The sequence below is a fragment of the Callospermophilus lateralis genome, chromosome 3 (genome assembly GCF_048772815.1).
Source record: "Callospermophilus lateralis isolate mCalLat2 chromosome 3, mCalLat2.hap1, whole genome shotgun sequence".
Taxonomy (NCBI): Eukaryota; Metazoa; Chordata; class Mammalia; order Rodentia; family Sciuridae; genus Callospermophilus; species Callospermophilus lateralis.
In genome coordinates, this window is record NC_135307.1 from 161,916,674 (window position 1) to 161,927,791 (window position 11,118).

Sequence of the window (11,118 nt, forward strand, 5' to 3'; positions counted from 1 at the left end):
ACTAACTAAAGTGAGAGTGTTTCTTCTTTTTTTCCTTCCCTTTCCTTTTTTACACTTTTCTTTTTTTTAAACCCCTCTCCCTCCTTCTTTTTCTAGTTTCTCTACATTTTCTTTTTACAAGTGGATAAAAGACATGCATTTAAAAAATATATCAATGCTGGACTCAAGGAGCTTCCTAATCATCAAATTATTGGAACAGATTGAGAATGATTGGCATTAGCTCTTCTGTAAATGTTCAGTACAATTCTGCAGTGAAGTCATCAGGCTCAAGCGTTTTTTTTTTCTCAGAGATTTTTAATTTTCTGATTCTGTCTCATTACTAGTTATATTCAAGGACAGTTCCCTGGGTAATGTTGGGCTGATACTGTTCTCCTTGATTCTTGCTTGAAGTTATCAAGAAAGAGGTGGAAATGCAAAGACACTACAAGAAAGAAAACTAGAGGCCAAAATCACTTATGAACATTGATGCAAAAATCCTCAAACAAGCTGACCAAATTCAGCAGCACATTTAAGAAATATAAATGATGACCAAATGGTATTTATTTCTGGAATGCAAGAATGGTTCAACATTTGAAAATCAGTCAATATAATATGTTGTATTAACAAATGAAGGGGAAAGCCACCTGATTGTTTCAGATGATTCAGAGAAAGTACCTGACAAAATTCAACATTCGTTCATAATAAAAATACCTAAAAGCTGGGAATGAATGAAACTCAGTTTGTTCTTTGACTAACTTTTAGGTAGGTGAACTAAGGAAAAAAAAAGATAAGACTCAAATTACTTAAATCAAAAATCAGGGACATTACTACCAATTCCATAGAAATATAAAGGATATACTACCTCAACTTTATGTCAATAAATTTGAGAGTTTGTGTGAAATAGGCAAATTCCTTGAAAAATGCAAACCACCAAAGCTCTCAAGAAGTTTATATCCCAAACAGTCCTGTATCTAATAAAGAAAGTAAAACTGTTCTCTTATTATTTCTGTTCATTGCTGTAGTGGAGGATCAAGTAAAGGCATCCAGACTGAGAAGGAAGAAGTTAACTTTATCTGAAGATGACATAATCATCTATGTACAAACTGTTGAAACACTTAAAATGCTACTAGACCAATATTCAAATATAAATTGTATCTGTATATACTAGCAACAAATACAAATTTCTCATACAATTTATAATAGCATAAAATATGAAATATTTAAGGATAAATCTGACAGAATTTTATTGAATCTATAAAACATTCATGAGATAAGTTAAAAAACCTAAATAAGTGGAAAGATCTACCATGCTCCTGGACTGAAATATTAAATATTGTTAAAATGTCAAAAAAATAAAAATTAAAAATGTATCAAAATACAGCTGAAGTTTCCTTCACTACTTGCTCCACCTCCCCAATCCCAACTGCAAATCAAGATATTCACATGTAAACCTTTGGGAACCACCTACTGTGAGCTCTCACTCTTGAACATTTGCTATTTTACTTGCTGTATTGGAATATGGGCATTGTTGTGTGCATGAAATCATATTAATCCAGCACTCTTTCTGCATCAGCTACTGCTGGCCCATGTAATCACTGGTGGGTCAGTGCTTGGCATTATCTCCAGTCACAGTAATGTGGAGTTCTCTTAATCTGAGCAGTAGCTTTTAGTTTAAGGATCGGGATGGCGGTAACAGACTAAAATACTGAGAAACATCTGGTCTCTTTGAATAACTAAATGCATTTCAAATTGAGCAGTAAACTCAATAAATGTTTTAAGAATGAGTGTTTAGTGGGTTGTTTGCTAAGTCCTTGGATTCAACAATGAATAAAAACAAACACAGCTCCACCATCTTGAAAGTTAGAGTTAGCAGCCCCTGCTTAGCTTCTACTGAAGTTGTGTCATTATTGAAGATAAAAGTAAATCTGTCCATTAGTGACTAAAGGTGAAGTTAATGTTAGCAATGGATTTATATTCTCTGAAATGACTTTTTTTTTTTTTTTTTTTTTTGCCCAGAAGTCTGTTTTCTCAGTTCTTGATGAAGCAGACAGAAAAAGAGATCACAGAGTAGGGATAAGCAAGAAAGGGATGCTCAGAGGCTGAATAGTACATTCTGGAAAATACTCTTGAAACCTGTTGGAGATAAAAAGTTGAAAGAAAAGGGAGGAAATGAGCAAAACGAATGGGGACAATTGTGTGGTGTATAGAGAAATCTATTGATTCTTAGTGACTCAACCTTTCTCTGATGCTGATGTGGGAATTAATGTTCCAACAGGTTAAGTGACTTTTTCAAAGTCACAGGTATAATGTGTGGTGGAAGTAGGTCATGAACTCAAGAATCTCTGGGCCCAAAGTGAATTTCCTTCCCCTGACACCATGGCACTGTTCCTTTGAAAAACCAGCCTCTACCTCAGAGCAAAGCCTGTCCAAGGAAGGGACATCACCTTTGTCCCTGGAAAAACCCACAGAGCACTCCTAGGCACATTCTCACCCTGCTAAGTGGTTTATCTACAAATAACAGGAGAGATCTGCTGCACCAGGTGTCCCTGACTCAGTCAGGCTAGGTGGGGATCCATAGCAACCACCTAGCAGCCACCAATCAACATGAGACAGGGAAATACCTGGGATGCCAGATGACCCTCCCAGTAGTTTATGGTGGTTGATAACATGTTGGGAAACCATGTAGTTCAGCACATACACTCCCTTGGCTCAAACCAATCAGTTCAAATGAATACCCCTTTTGTACTGACCAATCACTCCTACCCAACTTGTTCCCACCAGTGAATGTGCTAATCATGTTTTAGATTTTCCCGCGGTGTGTGATGATTTGCTAAGAGATGCTATGATGTATGTGAAGTCCCTGCCTTCTCCAAAGAATGAATAAAAATGCTGCAAACCCTGGGTTCGGGGCCTCTCAGCGTCACCAGTTGCTATGTGTGCGTGCGGAGGACTGAGCTAACTCGCAATAAACACCTCTTTGCTGCTTACATCGATCTTGGGTCTCTGGTGGTCTTTTGGGGGTCCCGAATTCGAGCGTAACACCTTCAGCTGTTGACATAAGAACCATCAGCCACCAAGGCAGAGACTGTTGTGACATGAGTGATTACATTGAATTGACCAAACCGTGAATAAAAAGACACTCTCCTTCCCTGCCCTGATCTGTTAAAATCTGGCAATTGATCAAACAGTTACAAAGAACTAATGACATTTCAATATTTCCTGACAATATTTACATGGATACATTTGAATTTTCTGAAGAATTTAGAATGAAAAAAATGTTCAATATAGAGACAATTCACTTCCAAAGATTTTTCAACAGATTATAAATATAATAATGTAAGGTCAAACTATAGATGACCAAAAATTAAATCTGTATTGACCCAGAGGTCATTGAAATTGAGAAAATCCAGAAAATTACCATGTCATTTTTTTTTCTATTTTCAGGTGGAAATTTTAAGTCTTTGTCAAGATCAAGTTAAATTTAGTCTTCCCACCTCTGAGTTTTGTGCAGTGGTGTGACTGGGCAAGTCATGTACATATTGATTATCACATAACTTTTCCCTGAAATGGACTATATCCATGGTTGCAGACTCTACCAGTTCCTCATTCATATTCTCCTGGGTTAATTGGATGCCCTTGTGAGATAGTCCCCTTATAGGTTGGCAGACATATGTATCTCTCTATCTGAATAGTGCATCTGACCATAGGTGTCCCCTGTTGTGGGCCAGGTGTGCTGAGTTCACATTCCTGGGATCAACTCTCAACCAACAAGGCACAGGAGTTGATGGATAAACACCCTCACAACCCCCACACCCTCGTTTTTTTTCTTCTCTATGGGATAATTCTGAGGTCTATTCATCTTCTCTGGTGTGTTCATAATCAATTCCCAGCGACCTTGTTACCCTCAGCAGTCACCCTCTTGTGAAATCATCTGTTATTGGCCATCTTCCCATACTTGTTTGACTTGTCCACTCCTCCCAAAAACACCCCCCAAATAAACTACTTGCACCCAACTCCTTATCTCAGTCTGCAGGAACCTAAATTAGGACAATCAAGTCCCAACTGATCCCTCAGATCTGTAGCTCAGAGATTAACTTGACTCTTTTGAATGATCAATATTAGATTGCTCCCAAATCAAGAGAAGTATCATATAAGAAAGCTCAATATGTTCATTGAATTAAAACCTCAAATAAATTCAGGAGAGAAATAGGAAATCTGCACTCTTCTGTCTTCCATAGGAAAAAGTTGGTGGGATACGTAAGAAGAGAGTGTCTACAATCTTAGGGAACGAAAATCATAAACTTTAGTTACAGTATCATAACAGCAGCATGCATTTGAATTAGGGACAGACTCTGAAAAGTCTTTGAAAATACGTTATTTTTTAGAATAAATTTTATTGGTTGAAAAAAATAAAACCAACTTATTATTCTTTCCTTAATGTTTTCTTTGAAAGACTCCTTTTAGGTTTTTAGCTAGCAAGAGATGGTAAATGGAAATGAAATGCTCAGCACTTTTATCAGTTTTTTATTGTTTTTTTTTTTACTGCTACTGTAACAAGTTATCACAAATTTAATAGATGAAGTAACATAAATTATCATTTTGGAGCTGTGTAGATCAGGAATCTCATTGGGCTAAAATCAAGATGTCAGGAGGGTTGCATTACCTTCCAGAGGCTCCAGGGGAGAATCTGTCTCCTTGGATTTTCCATCTTTTAGAAGCCACCCAAATTCCTTGGTTGAGACCCCTTCCTCCTATCTTCAAATTAACATTCCTGCATCTTTGGGATATCTTTGGGATATCTTTCAGTCATTTGCCTCTGCTTTTAAGAAATCATGTGAGCCAGCGGCGTGGTGGCGCATACATCTAGTGGCTCAAGAGGCTGAGGCAGAAGGATCCTGAGTTCAAAGCCAGCCTAAGCAAAGCAAGGCACTAAGCAACTCCATGAGACCCTGTCCCTAAATAAAATACAAAATAGGGCTGGGGGTGTGGATCAGTGACAGAGTGCCCTCCAAAAGAGAAATCATGTGATTAGATTGTGAGTATCTGGACGGTCCAGTAAAATCTCAGAATAGTCTCAATGAAACTTATAAAGTTTATTTCATCAGCAAAAATAATTTATTTAAATTATCAAATAAAATCATATGTATTTATGGTATACCACATGGTGGGTTTTGTTATACATATAAGCTGTGGGATGACTAATGTGTGAGTATGGTAAGAACACTTATCTTTTCTTGTAGCATTGTCAAGTATATAATTCATTGTCAGTAACTATGGTCATCATATTGTACAATAGGTCTCTTGAATTTATCCCTCCTGCTTAAGTGAAATTTTGTGTCATGGGTCCAATATCATGTAAAGTCCTTTTTGCCATATAAAGTAAGGTATTCATAGGATCAGGGATTATGATTTGGACATGTATAGGGAATCATTATTCTGCCTATCACAGTACCTATTGCCACTAATGTTAAGTGTGCAAAAAGTCACAGAGGGTGTCTTTATTTATTTTTTCTGTCATTTCCTTTTAAATAATGTGCATTTAAAAGTTTTTCATAGTTTATTCCAAAGTTGAGCATCCAAAAACTTTTTTCCAGCAAATTTTTATTGCAATCTATTTTATAGAGACAAAGATACACAGTTTAAGTCTACTACTCAGTGAATTTTCAAAAAGTGAACACACATGGGAATTGTCACTCAGATCAAGACATGGGAACTTTCTAGAATCTGGAAGCCCTCTTCAAGCCCCACTCTCACTCATTACTTCCTATCTCCTAAAATAAACCACAATCTTGTTTTCTGTCATGCCTGATTAAGTCTGTCTCATAATTTCACATGTATGGAATTATAGCATTTATTTTTAATGTCTTCTTTCTTCCACCTAATTATATTTGAGAATGTTTTCTGTACTCTAGCATGTAGAAGTCACCTATTTATTCTCAACTTTCATATAGTATTCCATTGTATTAACACACTGTAATTTGTTTATCCATTGTATTGTGGAAATTAGGACTGTTTCCTATTTTTAGGTGTTAAAATTATTGTTAGTGAGTTTTCTAGTATATTTTTGGGTAACTGTATTTACATATTCCTGTTGGATATGTACTTAGCAGTAAAACCACTGGACATAGGATGTGCATCAGTGTACCTTTGGAAGATACTGATGCATAGTTTCCAAGTGGTTGTGCAACTTTATACACCAGTCAATACCAATTGGCATGGTCAGTGTCAATTATATTTTAACCAGTCTGGCAAATGTGTAGTGGTATCTCACTAAGGTTTCTTATTGTTATTGCTATTGTTTTTAAGATAGACTTTACATATGATGAAATGCACAGATCTGAAGTTGAAATTCAATGAATTTTGTTAAACCCTAAACTTGTTTGACAAAGTTCCAAGTCATTTAATTGTGACTTTGCCACTTAAGGGGGGCTTGGAGATTAAATCCCGCATGGTTGAAGAGGGAACACAGTATTTACTTCCTGCCCGTCCTCCCAGTGATAGGTGTGACACTCGGGCATAGGCTTGCACATATATAAGGTCAGTGGACCATTGCATTGATGGAGTTAGTTTCAGTTACCTTCTACCTCAGAAGCCAGTTGCCTACTGACCTCAGGGTCACTTGGCTGGAAAAGGGAAAGTCAGAACCATAGCTTTTGAGTCTCAAGAACATTTCAGAGAAGCCTGGCATCAGAGTCTGATGTTCTTCTCTAAGGTCTTGCTGCTGGTGCCACAAGTATGCGGAAAAAAAAGAAAAAGATCATCCAGACCTCGAAAACCACCTCTTTTCTTCTTCTTTTTGCTCATTACATTCCTGCATGAGTCATGTCCAATGAGGTATTTATGGCATGGTTGAAACTCGTTCCCCTCATGCCCCTGGCACACACAGGTTCTGATGCTTCTCATTTAGCTTCACCATAGGAAATGTACCACAGAGTCATAATTTGCCTGCAAGCAAAGAAGGTTGGAAAAAACCAGTCAGCTTGTAAAAAGATGCAGGCTTGTAAGAGATGGACCCATCCACCAAGACTCCCTCTGCAGCTCTTAAGACTCCCTCTGCAGCTCTTTTCCTTAGAGGCACTACCTGGGAAGCAGAGCAAGCCCCTCTGCTGCTGTGCTCCTGTGGCCTTGGTGTGTCCTTTAAACCTGGAAACGTCTTTCTTCTAGTCTGCCAGAACATCCTGTTCTACTGAAAACCTGCTGTTACCACTCATGCGTGTCTCTGTAATTCCCCTAAAGACTTCTGTTTTGGAACCCAAAAACCCAGAAGAGTTTATTATTATTTTATTTCTCTGTATTTTGCTTTCCTTCCTGGTTCAATGAGAATAGAGCAGCCCAACAGCTTGGATGAGGGGAAAAGGAGAGAGTGATGATGCCTATCAGTTCGTTTGTTAGGATAATATTCTACTATAATCCTCCTGCCTACCCATCCATCCTTGTGGCAAACACAGACACACAGCAAATGTATTGTACGACCACAGTGTTTGGAATGGATGTGATCTTAGGCATTTCAAATGGTTCCCAATCAGCTACATAAACATATATGCTGTTATATAACAGATAATTTTGTTTAAAATTTGTTCAATACTTGGGAAGAGGCAGAAAAAAAAACCATACAGAACATTTTTTAGTGGAGGACAAGGATATAATCTAGTGAACTTTTAGGAGATCATCTGGTACTTTAGGTGTATGTACCTTTTTTGTTAACTGTTTTACAATTTTTAAGGGATAGAAGTTAATGTGTAGAAAACTGATAGAAATACTAGTAACCCTTGTGGATAGCAATGTAAATAAAATTTTACTACTGGAAGTAGAGTTGATTTTTGCCAATTTGATAAAATAAACCTAAACATCTTTATATTCTGTTTCCCAGAGGATACGATCCACCTTTATATTCATTAAAAAAATCATTCTGTATTCCTCTCTCTGTATACATCTATTTATACTTTTACATCCTTCAATTTCTCCTGTTAACCAGTCCTTGCATATTACTGTTGATTAGTTAAATGAATTGGATAAATTTTTTTGACATATTAATTTTATATTTGTATGAAAGTCAAGTGTTTTCACATTTTGAAAATTATACTGTAATCATTTATAATAAAGGATGTTTCCTTGGTATTTAAATTGCCCCTTTTATCCTCTCCTTTTTCTGAATATCTCTCAGGGTTTTTCCACATTCAATCTAGTCTTTGCAATAATATTCACAATTAATAGATAATATGATTTCCATTTTTTTACACTAAAAACTGGCGAGGCTCAGAGAAGGGTCTTACAGTTACTTATTACTATGCAACACTGTTGGGTTTCCAATGAATTCCAGCTTACTCTCACCCTTGGTGCCTCCTGTGTGTCAATCTGGATCATTTTAAAGTCAAAATTGCTGAGGATTATACAGTTTTCTTGTAAAAGTATTGAAGACACTGTGCTCCTTATTTAAAGCCTTTTTAAAAAAAAGACAACTTATTCATTTTGGAGATTTAAATTCAAGGCAAAATTTGCCCCCTCCCTACATTATAGAGGATATTGAGTATGCATGTCAGTTGCATGAAGGAATGTATGATATTTATGAGGCTAATAATCAAAAATTTGTTGGCAGAAGAAAGGCAAGAATATACAAAATAAAAAAGTTCATAAAATTTAAAAAATGACTAACAGAATTATTTGTTGGTTCTTTTTAGTTATACCTGAAAGTAGAGTCCATTTGATATAATTATACCAGCATGGAATATATCTTATTCTAATTAGGACCCTAGTGTGTCGTGAATGTACATGAAGGTGAGATTCACTGTGGTATATTCATATATGAAGATAAGAAAATTATGTCAGATTCTTTCCATTGTCTTTCCTTTTCCTATCCCCCTTCCTTCCCTTCATTCCCCCTTTTCTAACCACTGAACTTCTATTCTTCCCTTCCCTCCCTTATTGTGAGTTAGCTTCCCCATATCAGGGAAGACAATTGGCCTTTGGCTTTTTTTGGATTGGTTTATTTCACTTAGCATGATAGTCTCCAGATCCATCCTTTTACTGGCGAATGCCATAAAGTCATTCTTCTTCATGGCTGAGTAATACCCCATTGTGTACATATACCACAATTTGTTTATCTACTCAACTGTTGAAGAGCACCTAGGTCAGCAATATTATTTTTAAAGTAAAAAATAAAACATCACAACTAGTGGTTGTTGATCAAATGAATTATTCCTCTCCTTTGTGGAAAGAACTAAGTATAGAAGATAATGTTTTATAACAGCTTAGTATTCAGGTTCAAAGTTGGTCAATTTATCTTAACCATTTTCCCCTTTCTCTCCTCTCCAAACCACAAAGTAGCTGTGATTCAAAGCTGAATGGTAAAGTATACAGGGTGCTTCTTATGTAAGAATTCTTGCTTCAGACTGGCTTGACTTACTATTCTATTTTCCTTTCCTGAACTTGTGATTCATGACAGTTCTGCAGAGCTGCAATAAACATTTTTTTTTCTTAAATTTCAAGATGTAGTAAATGTGTTAACTAGGTAGAGCTAAGGGCAGGACAAACTATATAATTTGTGGGCTCCATAAAAACGAAAGCTTAAACTCCATGTGTAAATAAGAAACAACATGACTAACATCCTGAAGCTTCCTGCACATCCCTGTTCCAGTCTCTACTTTGCAGAGGGTGACTCTGACTTCTGAAAGTTTTCATGGTCCATTTTTTTACATGGTGTGCTCTCTCTCTCTCTCTCTCTCTCTCTCTCTCTGTCTCTCTCTTTTTTTTTTTACATGATGGTGAGATTTTTCCACATCACTACATGCAGTTGTAGTTTTACTATTGCTAAATTGTACTTATTTTATAAAAATCTTAACATAGTTACTACTATTGGCTTAGTATCATTTCAGTATAATTTTCCAAATTGCACATCTTACACACCCATATACACTCACTGTGATGAAATCAGTCCACTTTGAATAGAGGTGGGAAGGGACACCAACTGGGTTTTGAACTTGGAATAGGTGCCAATTTCCCAGAAACAGCAAAGTGTTAAGCTTCCAGAAGATATTGACATATTTAATCATACTATTTTCTCTTCCAAATGATTATTATTTTTTCTTCCCTCTAGTGAACTCATGCATATAACTTTGACTGGTGGCATGCCAAATCTACATTCAACCTGTTTTTCAGGTTCTGGGAACCTGACAGCTTTCTCTTGTCCTATTTTCAAGTTATTCAGTTTCCAGTTCTTGACATGAGAATGATCATGGAGAAATCACATGTAGGTGACCTATGATAAAACTCTCAGAAATGAACCACAAGACATGCTTCAGTGATACCTTAGCTTTTCCAATGCTAGGATATTTTATCTATGGCTTTTTTATAATGTTTTTGAAGTTCCTTGGACTGTACTTTAACCCCTTTAGTTTTTAATATAAGAGCATTATTAATAGATATTCACATATCCCTTTAATTTACCAATTTAAAGTATACAATTTAATGATTTTTAATATATACACAGAATTGTGAAAGATTAACACTATCAATTTTAGAATATTTTCATTACTCCAAAGAAAACCTCATATCTCTTAGCATTCATGCCTCATTTTCTCTCAACTTATACCCCTCAATTAAGGACCCATTAATTTACTTTGTATGATTTTGCCAATTCTGATTTCATAGAAATGGAATCATACAATAAGTGGTATTTTGTACATGACTTATTTTACTTAGCATAATATTTTGAGGTTTATCTACATTGTTACCGATATCAGTATTTTATTCCTTTTTCTAGATGAATAATATTCTACTGTACAGATATACCACATTTAGTTTATCTGTTTATCAGTTAAAAGACAATTGTATTATTTCCACCTTTTTTTCTTAGTATTAATAATGAAATTTTTTATATGGAAATGTTTTTATTTTCTTGGATTGTCTATTATGATATAAATGCATGGGGTTTTCTGAATCCTCCCATGGTCCTTGGACAATGACAGTATCTTTTGTTAAAATATTTGATCTTTTATCCTTGATTCCTGAAGCAGCTTAATTTGAACTTAGAGGTGAATGCCTGTAATCTCAGTGGCTCCAGAGACTGAGGCAAGAGGATGGCAAGTTCAAGCTTAATGAGACCCTGTCTCTAAATAAAATGCGTTTAAAAAGTGCTGGGGA